We start from the raw sequence: 12,086 nt of genomic DNA, 5'->3' as shown, positions 1-12,086 counted from the left end.
TGCTCATTTTTGTAGTCCATTTCTTTGACCTGGGGCAGTGTCTACAATTACTACTGGAGACGATCGCTCCCAGCATGTTCCCAGTTACTAGCCTAAGTGCTTGACTGGTATTGCCAAACCACCATGTCCACCTAGCCACGACTATTTAACTCCTTCTTGGCTTATAGTGAAGTCTGTGGCTCCTAGATCAGATTTTCAATCATTTTATCCTATTTCTGTCGTTTAACATTAACTTCCATTTACTCATCGGGGATGGATGTCAGGATTCCCATGCATTCTGTAACACTCATTAGCACTGTGGACTGAATAAATACTAGCAGATTCGTTACAGCAGTGCTTCTGAAAGCATACCACCCAACCACCAGCAAGCAGCATCAGTATCACCCTGGAATTGTTAGAAATGCAGCCCTGATCCCAGATCTACTGAGTCAGAGACTCGGAGAAGGGGCCAACAAGCCTTCCAGATGATTCTGATGCACACCAAAAATCATTTTCACTTTAGGAAAACTTTGGAAAGTCAGTGATGCTGACTGGTAATGACAGTTTAATTATATTAGTGGATAAACAGTGTCTACATAGTGTATAAAATCAGTGTCTCTTCTGCTCCTGAGGCACAAGACTATTATCTCTCTCTCTCTCATTTTTTTTTTTTTTTTTTTTTTGCTAATTCTCCCATTAGTCCCTTGCAAGGACTGTGCATTTGGCTATTTTGGCTTAGAAATGTCTGCGTGTAATTTAAACCTTAGCTTTCAAAAGCTATAAGCCATCTTCTGAAGATGTGTTCGCTAAGCAGCTCAGAATTTTGCCAGGAACTCTGCAGAAAGGCCTTCAGTGGCTCCTAAAGTTAGAGGAGAGATGTGCAGGGACCCAGCAAAGGTCAGGGCCTGGCTGGTGCCTGAGGCTGGCACTGAGGCTTGGGCTAGAAAATCACGTCTGGATCAGCACTGGCAAGAGACCAGTCTGCCTCCCTCAGCTGCCCTAAGGCTGCCGAAGATGGCGTGAGAAGCAGACAGGAAAGCTGGTGCAGCCAAGCTTTCTTTAGCACTGTGCATTGCACACCGTCCATCACCTTACCCGTGGAGGAGCCAGGGGGTCAGCTTTTATGGTCTTGTCCCTGGGGATGGGCTCAACTCCAAGGCCGTGCAGTAATAATTACCTGTCCTCTCAAACTGGTCACACTGCCTGAGACCTAGCCAGCCTTTCTGACTCCAGTCTCGAGGCTGCCATTTGGCCATTCCTCCTGAAACACTGCTTTCATCAAGTATCGTCCTCACTCACAAACCTTTGAAAGGAAGAAGCAAGTGAACTAGGCACCTACGAGGTGGTAGGCATTTTCGTAGGCGCAACTTCATTTAATTTTCATGACCCTGTTAGGTAGGATCTATCCTCCCTTTTATGGATGAGGAAACCAAGACTCAGAGAGGTGAAGCATCTTACTCATTACACAGCTATTAAATAGGGAAGCAAGGTTTGAAGCCAAGCCTCTCTGAATTCAAAGCCCATATGTCCCCGTCTGCCTCACCGTTTGCTACTCTGCCGCCCTATTACTTAACAGAACAAGTTCCAACTTGTCAGTCCTCCGGGGTCCTCCATTCCAAAGGTAGGCTCAAGTCAAATCAACTTGACCTCCTTCTACATCTCAACACATGCCCTTAGTTCTAGCCAGCCTTTGCTCCCCTCACTCAAATGCATGTCACAAGGCAGAGTTTGCCAACTGACAGGCTGCTCTGCTGTGCCCTCTAACCATGTTCTATTGGCCAAGGAGTTGTGACTGTTGTCTAATAATTACCGATATTTTTAAATGGGGAGATTTCCATATACACCTGTATTTCGGGCTCCTAAAGGAAAATGTCAAGGTTTGGAAACACTTTCATATTCCCACTGGATAACAATCAGCCCAAGTTTGATAGCAGCTCACCATTTCAGATGAGTGGGACATGCAGATGCCACTGGCTGGCTTCACCCATTTCCATCACCCTGCTGGCCCCTGAGGACATTTGAGTTGGAAATACTTGCCCTAGAGGGTCATTATCTTGTGATTATTTTAAATTATGCAAAAACATCTCTTTAGCTGTCTTCTAGACCTTAATTTTCCATGAGACTAGATTGTTAAGCTACCCAATTTTGGTTCTAGAATTTTCAAGATAGGAAGGGTGCCTGCGGTTCCCTCACATCCCTGTCTGGGTGTCTACATAGAACCACCCAAGGATGCGTGAGGGTGACAGGATGTAGACAGCATGGAGAGGCGGGTGTGAGGTACAAGGAGGAAGCAGGCAGAAAAACAGCACCCAGTGTTCTTGGAAACCTCTCAGAGGTGCCCCAAGAGGCAGTCTCCCCGAGCCAAGGCCAGAAGAAGGCTTATGTGTGGAACTAATCAGAGTATGTAGCTTAACATTTTGTAAATGAGAGTGAAGGGTAGCAGAATATGCCGCTCCAAAATATCACGGTGGGAGTTGAGGATGTGCCTCGACAAAATAAGCTGCTTTAGTACCCTGATTACTTTGAGCTGTAGGCCCTTGAAAAAGAGCAAATGCAGGGAGAGGCTTTCTCTGAACTCCTCTTATCTGCCTAAAGACAGATCCTCCAAAAGGAACTCAGTTGTCATTGAGGGCCCCTCTTTGGGTAATTGTTTGATTGATTGATCCAGCTAATTATCTTATTTATTTAAAGGAATAATGCTTGTATGTGGGAAGACATCCCAAGGGTACAAATGGGTTTAACAGGAGAAGTTTCCCACCGTGTCCCTCCAGGCTCCCAGATACCCTCGCTGTTACCCGGTCTATACAGACCTCTCCAGAGACAGTCTGTGCATATGTAAGCATGTAAGTTTTCATATCTGTCTTCAGCTGTGACACACTCCACCTCTCTAACTGTCCACAGAAGAAGTTCCTAGGAAGGGGAAGGTAGTGGGCTGGGGGCTGAATAGTCCACAAGTCTTGGAGGTGGGAGGAGGGGTAGTGGGGAAAACGGCAGCCGCCCTATGGAGTTATGGAGTCAGTGATGCATAATGATCAGAATAAGAGGAGGTAGTCTGTTTTGAGAACTTGCTCTGTGCTGTCCACTACAGCCGCTACATGAAGGGCTTCCCCGTGGCGTCTCTGACTCTGCACTATGAAGACAGTGTCCTTGTCACCAGTAACAAAGAAACAAGCAGTCACCTGAGATCTCAGTAACAAGTGTCAGAGCTGAGAAGCTGTTCACCTCCAAAGCCTAGCTTTTTCTCACCCTCCAATTTCTTTTATTGTGGCAAAATATACATACCATAAAATTTACCATCTCAACCATTTTTTCAGTGACATTAAGTACATTCATCTTGTTATGCAAATATCACCACCATCCATCTCCAGAACTTTTTTTTTTTTTTTTTCGGTATGCGGGCCTCTCACTGTTGTGGCCTCTCCCGTTGCGGAGCACAGGCTCCGGGCACACAGGCCCAGCGGCCATGGCTCACGGGCCCAGCCGCTCCGCGGCATGTGGGATCTTCCCGGACCGGGACACGAACCCGTGTCCCCCGCATCGGCAGGCGGACTCTCAACCACTGCGCCACCAGGGAAGCCCCATCTCCAGAACTTTTTATATTCCCCAACTGAAACTCTATACCCATTAAACAATAACTCCCCATTCCCCCTCCCGCAACCCCTGGCAACCACCATTCTACTTTCTGTCTCAGTGAGTCTGACTACTCTAGGTACCTAGTGTAAGTGAAATCGTACAATATGTGTCCTTTTGAGACTGGCTTATTTCACTCAGCATAATGTCCTCAAGGTTCATCTATATTGCAGCATGTGTCAGAATTTCCATCCTTTTTAAGGCTGTATAATATTCCGTGGCATACACACAGCACATTTTGCAAAGCCTAGCTTTCAACCACAGCACTGAGCAAAGATGCCTGACTCTTAGTAGATGTTTAAGAACTTTTTAAAACCTTTTCCTTTTTCTTTGAAATGATTTCAAACTTACCAAAAAGTTGTAAGAATAGTACTAATAACTCTTTTTCCTGAACCACTTGAGAGCAGTTGTTGACCTGATGCCCCATCATCTCCAAGTACTTCAACAGGTAATTCCTACAAACAAGGACAGTCTCCTACATAGCCACAATAAGAGCATTAGGAAATTAACATTAATACGTTACTACCATTAACCTGCAGACCTTCACTTTTGGCAGTTGTCCTGATTATATCCTTTACAGAGAAAGGCTTCCGTTCAGAATCACATGCTACATGTAGTTGTCGCTTCTCCTTTGATTCCTTCAATCTGGTATAGTTCTTTATAAAGACAACAGGCCAGATCTTTGGTAGACTGGTCCTTGGGTTTGTCTGACGATTCCTCGTGGTGAGATTCAGATTCTGCATCTTTGGCAGAGATATCGCAGAAGTGATGCTGTGTTCTTTTCATAGCATCCTACTAGGTGCATGATTTAGATTTGTCCCTTTGCTGGTGATGTTTGCCTTGATCACTTGATTAAAGATGTGTATGGGCTTCCCTGGTGGTGCAGTGGTTGAGAGTCCGCCTGCCAATGCGGGGGACGCGGGTTCGTGCCCCAGTCCGGGAAGATCCCACATGCCACGGAGCGGCTGGGCCCGTGAGCCATGGCCGCTGAGCCTGCACATCCGGAGCCTGTGCTCCGCAACAGGAGAGGCCACAACAGTGAGAGGCCCGCGTACCGCAAAAAAAAATGTGTCTGCCAGGTTGCTGTTTTATCCCTTTGTAATTCATTAATATCTTGTGGGGAGATACTTTTAGACTTTGTAAGCATTCTGCTCTTCATCAAACATTCACACCTATTGATGTTTCTCCACTGAACTAAGTATCGCTGTGACAAGGGCCCAAGTGGTACTTTTCTAATTTCATCATTCCTTCTACAATTATTAGTTGGCATCCTACTGTAATGAAAACTCTCCCTTGTCCTCATTTATTTATTCTCTTATTTATTTCTATTCATGTTGACCCATGGATTCCTATTTAATCAATGTGTTCTATTAGCGTTAGAGTTATTTCTTTTGATGCTCAAATTGTCCCAGTTTGGCCAATGGGTTTTTGTATCCGTGGGGCTTTTCTCCATCTCTCTTTCAGCACTTCCTTCCTTTCTGGCACAAGAAGATGCCCCAAGCTCATGTTGTACTTTCCCTTGGGATCTGCCATTTTTCCAAGGAGGCTTGATTCCTTTGGCTGGTATTTAAAAATCAAATCTGAGTGCTATAGATGTGCCTCTTTCCCCAGACCCTCTTGGAATTCAACTAGTTTCCTTCCTTCCTTTAAGAGTAATTATTTTTTCTACCGCTTTCCCATTATCCTGAACACATTCACACCAGATCGGTACCACTGTTCAGAACCCACCTCCCATCACTGGCACCACCTCAGGCTCCCACTGATACCCCTCATACCCCTCACGCTGTTCTGGCTCCGGCACCACGCTCAGATCTTCTTCCCCCACTCTCCCATCTCCATGCATGCTTACTTTGCTCAGCCCCACCTGGTGGCCCTGTGACTTTGCAAACCCTTGACCTGACCCCCACCTCAAGGTCCCACGGTATGAATGGGCCAGGGGATAGTGACAATGAAGAGATGAAATGGCAGGAGCAGTGGAATCAAATCCACACCACTTGACAGCCCCTGCCCTGTGAAGCAGGTGGCTTGGCTGACTTCAGGCTTGTCCGCAAGAGGAAACAGTAGGGTCACCTCCCGGACGGTGTGGACCACAGAGAGGCCTTGGGGTCAAGCTCACTCTTTCTTTTTTCTTTGTTCACGCTGTCTCATCATCCCCACCCCTCCCCCATCTACTTTTTGGGTCCTCTTGCCATGGCTCAGTGTCAGCCCCTCGGGTGGCAGGCCGCCTGTCTTTCTGATGTCTGCTTATTCCTCGTCACCAAGTTAGGCCACCTGAAAAATACCCACCAGTTTGGTGAAAGTCCACAAGCTGTGGAAACTAACAGAAACTTATTTATATTCCATACGTTATTAATAAGCTAGGATTTCACTGATGTCCATTTGAAGCACAAATCTCTCCATAAACGCTTGGCAAGCGTGGATGAAAACACAGAGAACGTTATTCGCTGAAATCGCCGGAAAAAGAGTATTGTGTTACGTCATTGCACTTTTCCTCATTAAGTTCACCGTGGGAACATTTTGTGGTTTGCAGTTGTAAGATGAGTCCTATGCAACCTGGAGACCCAGGACCACTTCTCTCCTGCCTTGGCCCAGGCTCCCACCTCCTTACAAGTCCCCGAGGAGATGTTTGCACAGTTGTTGCTGGCAAAGTGGTCCTTTATGATCAGCAGAGCCTCTGGCCCCAAACCCTGATGCAGAACTCCAGGAAAATAAGCTGGACCACATGGGGGCTGTGTTCACCCCAGCCAGCTCTCAGATGGCACAGCCTTGAACCAAAGCCAGCTTGAAGAAGGTGGCTCTGCCTGCTTCCCTGTGCTGCACCCAAGTCTTGGAACTTACCACTCCAAGGGGATGCAGGCCTCTCCCACCCGAGGCAGAGGAAGAGAGGGAGAAAGATGGGTAGCAGGGAGGGCCACGTGGGGTGGAGCAGAGCTGAGCCCTGGAGCTAGAGAGGGAGGGACAGCGTGAGATATAGAGAAGGCCCTACCAGGGCCCATAGAGCCAGCCTGTGTTCTCATCACATGCCTCCAGAACAGAAAAGAAAGAGGTAGAGGATGCCAGGGCCTGCCCTGAGGGAACAGAGTTACCTCTGTGCCCACTCTAATCTCATATGACAGTCAGAGAAAGGCAATGACCAGGGCACTGGACCTGCGAGTGGAGACCAGCGACATCACACTAACCCTGCCACCCCACTAGGGCCCTAGAATTGAACTGTTCCAACAAGGGCTGTTCCCCCTGGCCAGGGGGGGTCTCTTCGTTGAGATAAACCCAAGTGCAGAGTGAGAGGGACTGGAAGGGCCAAGGGAGGCAAGAGCAGGCCTTCCACAAATCTGTCAAGGGTTGTTGTAAGATGGAAACAGGGGGCTTCCCCGGTGGCGCAGTTGTTGAGAATCCACCTGCCATTGCAGGGGACATGGGTTCGAGCCTCGGTCCGGGAAGATCCCACATGCCGCGGAGCGGCTGGGCCCGTGAGCCATGGCTGCTGAGCCTGCGCTCTAGAGCCCACGAACCACAACTACTGAAGCCCATGCACCACAGCTACTGTGCCTGAACTCTGGAGCCTGCAAGCAACAACTACTTAGCCCGTGTGCCACAAGTACTGAAGCCCCCGCGCCTAAAGCCCGTGTTCCACAACAAGAGAAGCCACCGCAATGAGAAGCCCGCGCACCGCAACAAAGAGTAGCTCCCGCTCGCCACAACTAGAGAAAAGCCCATGTGCAGCAACAAAGACCCAACGCAGCCAAAACTAAATAAATAAAATAAAATAATTGGAAACAGGAGGTGCATGGTTCCCGGAGGTTACCTAGGGGATGGTTTTTAGGTTCCCTCATGTAAGTCTGACTTGTGGCCTATCCATTCGTGAGGAGTGACACAGCTACAACTTCAAGGGACAGGGTCGCCTTACTCAACCACTACCTCTGTTATCTGGCAGCTTTCTCATTCCATGGGCTCTGAGACGTGGCACTCCACTCATGGCCAGGCTCTGCGGGGATAGAAAAGGAATAAGATATAGAAAGAGGAGAGAAAGAGGAATAGGGGAGGGAACAGCTGCTAAGAAGAACCTCAGAAACACTCACGTCCCTTAGTTCACCCCTTTCCATCATTTATCCGTGAGTTACCCGTGCCTGCAGAGCACTGGTCCGTGCAGAGCACATAGTAAGCACTCATTAAATATTGTGATTGCTCATAGTAGCAACCGAAGCAGTAGGTGTTGTTGTTGATGACTCATTTAACCAACGCCCCAGAGTGCAGACTAGCCATTATACCCCTATTTTACAGAAACTGAAGTCCAGAGCTGTGAAGTAGCCTGGTTGCCAGCTGGCCTGAGGGCAGCATAGCTGGGGCAAGGGTTTGTCTCCTGCCGGAGATCAGGGAGCCTAGCTCAAGGCGTGGAACTAGAGCAAGATCCAAAAGATGGGGGGAAAGGGAAAAGAGAGATCATAAGCGTGAGGCGTGGACGCAGCCTGGGAGAGAGGAGAGCTGGGGGATAGGAGGGTCCCCAGAAGTTTGGGGGGGTTGCAGAAGGCAGGAGGCAGCGGCGACCGGTCTGGGCTCTGAAGTGAAACCCACCTGGGTGAATGCACCGCATTCGGTAGCTGAGTGATCTGGGGCAAGTCTTCCTAACGCCCTGAGCCTCCGTTTCCTCTTCAGTAAAATGGGGGAAATGGTGGTTCCTACTTCACGGAGCTACTGATGGAATTGATGAAAGAATGTGCAGCACACAGCTCTTAATCATCACTCAGCAAACTGCAGTTATTATCATAGAGCCAAAGAGAGATGGCAGACCCATCCGTCCTTCTCAGATCCACACCACGTGTTCATGACAGGAGAAGGGACCAGTGAGACTCCGCCATGCATTTTCCTAGAGGAAAAGTTTCTATCAGAAGAGAGCTGCTTGGCTCCTTCCCTCACAGTTTAGAGGAGCTGGGTGATGTGCCCCAGCTCTGTCACTTCTACCTGTGCGACCATGGGCAAGTGACTGGTCCTCTCTGAACATCAGTTTCCTCATCTATAAAATTGCCTTGAGGACTATAGAAATTCTTTAAACAGAAATACTGGTATTGATTTTTACCTGGAGAGGCAAAGTAACCAAGCTGGAGAAGGCACAGACTTCGACTTCAGAGAGATCAAGCTCAATTCCCAGCTCCCCTAAAAAGTAGCTGAGCAGCCTTGGACAAGTTTCTCAGCCTCTCTGTTTCCTCCTCCATGTGGCAGAGCTCCTCCGTGTGGCATAAATTACTGAGATAATGCATGTGAAGCCCTGGGTACTATCTGGTATGTAGTAAGGACTTTAAAAACAGTAGTTGTTATTATTATTGCCTGTCTGTTTCACTCTTGGCCTGAGCCAGATCCTGGCCTGACCTTGACTTCTATCTCACCCTGCTTTTACCCCCGGTTTTCCAGTCGAGTGTGGCCTGAAAGCTGTTTTTGTGGGGCAACCACCCAGCCCCAACCACAGCGCTGGTCTCATCAGTGCCACCGCTAGAAACATCCAGAGGCAGTGTAAGTAAACACGTGCTCCCTGCTGGCCCTGGAGGCCACCAGCCTCGAAGGAGGTCAGGTGGAGGGTGGCAGCCTGGTTGGATGGAAATAACAACCAAGCCCAGGGACAGGGCAGGCCACGAAAGACCCTTGGCCAGGCAAAGCAGCAAGACAGGTTCTGAAGCCAGAGGGTATCCAGGCCAAGTCCCCAGCTTCTGTCTCACCACCCCAACTGGGCCTGGCATCACCCACCCCATCCCAGAGCTAGCATCTGCCTCTCAGTGCCCCCCCACTGGCCTTGCCCCCAGGAGTGACCACAACAGCAGCCTTGACAAAAGTACACACCCTGGGTACCTTACACACAGCATCTCGTGAATGCCCTCACCATCTGAGGTGATGGGTGCCATCACTGATGAAGCAACGAAGTCTCAGTAAGACGACTGGCCCCAAATCATAAAGTTGCAGGGATGCCTGGAATCGGAATCCAAGTCTGGCTCCAAACCCCAGGTTTCACCCTGCTCCACCCTGGAAAATCACTTCTACTTGCCCTGGAGTCAACCTTCAGAGCCACGCAGGCTCTGCTGACCCTTCTTTTGTCAGCACCAAGCACACTCCAACACCCAGTGAAACAAGCAAGTTTGCTGAACGGCTCTACAAATGGATACAGAAACAAGAATCCGAGTGGGAAATGTTTCTCTGAAGGAGAAGGGCGTGGACTGAGCACTCATCAGGACTTCACATACTGCTTTGCAAGTGCTCATTCATTTCAGCCTCAGGACCACCCGATCGGGTCAGTGGTCTGATCCTCATTCTACAACTGAAAGAATGGAGACTAGAGGTTAAGTAAGGTACCTGCCCAAGGATTGCATTGCTCTTAAGTGGCAGGGCTGAGTGTGGACCCGGGACTGGGATGCTGACATGGTGAGGACCACAAACGCCTTCCCCTCTGTGGGGCCACCACCCGGCATGGACCTGGCCCACCATGGGTGAGCACCACGAGTCTGGTCATTGAATAGACCCACAGGTAAACAGATTACTTCTTAGGCTCCTTGAAGTTCTAGAAGGATAGTATAGGTGTAAAAAGTGTGGACTCCAGAGCCCCATGACGTAGATTCCTCATCCCGGCTGCCCCCAACCAGCTGTGTGTTCTTGAGTGAGTTACTTCATTCTCCTGTCCCTCAGTTTTCCCATCTGTAAAATGGGGATTATAGTGGTGCCTGCCTCAGAGGGCTGATATGAGGAGCCAGTGAGTCAACATTTGTAACATTCTTAGAACATTTCCTGGCACAAAACAAGTTTCAGTGGAATGCTTGTTAAGTTAAAAAAGTTATATGTATATATTGTTGACAAATAAAATGCACAACCTAAAAGTTGAGAGTTGTTTCATTCTGCGGACATTCTTAGGACTTCAAGCCTGGGAGACAGCCTCTCAGATAATGCTGAGAAAACTGTTCTGAAGAGGAAGGCGGGGAGCCAGGACATATAGGAGTTTTTGCAACAAAACCAGATAGTTCAGAACAAAAGGTTAAACTAGAAAACTAAAAGAAAATTAAAATTAAAATTAAAATTAAAAGAAAACTAGATATCTCACAGTAAGGAATTCAGTGCTCTTCTGTGTATGGGAAGATACAAGAACCTGGCCTCACTGAAGTCATTCCTTTGATATGCACCTCAGCTATCTGGGGCCAGTATCCTCTGCTTTCTAATCCTGAGATTTCTCAGGTGCACAGTCTGGAGGTGGCTGCAGTCTGATGGCTGCTAGATGGCGGGCAATCCTTGTTTCTATCCTGAGTTCCCTCAGGGCTCACTGCCCACATGGCAGTAATATAATGGCTTGAAGGCTGCAAACACATTTACTGATTTGGTTTTAGTTCTCAATATAATAGAAAGAGATATATATTCATATATTTATAACTCTACTTCATAGCTGTCTCAATTCATTTTTGGAAGTCACATTGTGTGAACCTTTAAAATTATGCAGTTATTGAAGCTAGTATCTGACCTGATAAAAATATTACCTCTCAGTTGCTTGTGGATTTAGATAACTTTGCACAAAATCTTAATTTATATTTTGTTTTACATTAGAGATGGACATCAGGCCTTGATCAGGAACACTTGCGCGGGTGGTGGGGGTTGTTCCCCATTAATCTTGGCACTTGAGTTGCTTTGCTCCCTTTCTATTTAAGATGAAACAACGCAAAAGGGGTGGTTTTAAACGCCAAAGCTGAGAACATTGTGCTGCTAGGGAAAAGCACAGAGCAGAGCTTCTCAGAAGCCCTCAGGTGAAGATTAAAAATGCAAGTGACTCGTGGGAGATAGAAAGGGGCCATTCCCGGGAGGGAGCTTGGTGAGCCCCCCTGTTCCTGGGGACCCATCAGAGACCAAGGGCAGCGCTCACGCAGCCATTCCACACACACCCACTGTCTGTGCCTCTGGAAGCCAGGCCCTGGTGTCTGTAATAAGGTGTCAGGCCTGCCTCTGGGGAGCTCACTTCAACTGTGGGTGCAGAGGCAGCATTGAAATAGTGTAGCTGAGCCTCACAAGCCCGCCAAGGCCCTGCTTTCAGTCCTGCGCATAGAAGGATGGAGAAAATGTCCTCTGCCAGGATCCTCAGAGGGAGAATGTTTTATCTCCTTGAAAGAAGTACTTTGATAGAATGATCAGGATGCAGGGTGAGACCCATAGCACATGTACAAATAAAAAACGATATGACTGAAAGGTTCAGAGACCAGGAGACAGGAAAGGGACTGAGTCTTCTCCAAGGACGAAGAGGGTAAATTCTGTTCATGAGGAATGAGAATGGTAGGGGCTGCCAAGGGGCCACCGGAGAGACAGCCTGCTGGCAGGATAACCAAAGAGAAGGCAGAGAACGGAACTTCCTGAAAGGAGAACTTTAGGGTTTTTACTGTGGAAAACATGTTTTATGTTTTATGCTTAGTGAGTGGGCCTCTGGCCCACTTACTAAATCTTGAGTGAAGGCTACATTGACCACTGCT

Source organism: Kogia breviceps, chromosome 4 (genome assembly GCF_026419965.1).
Source record: "Kogia breviceps isolate mKogBre1 chromosome 4, mKogBre1 haplotype 1, whole genome shotgun sequence".
Lineage (NCBI taxonomy): Eukaryota > Metazoa > Chordata > Mammalia > Artiodactyla > Physeteridae > Kogia > Kogia breviceps.
Note: the sequence above shows the minus strand (reverse complement) of the source record.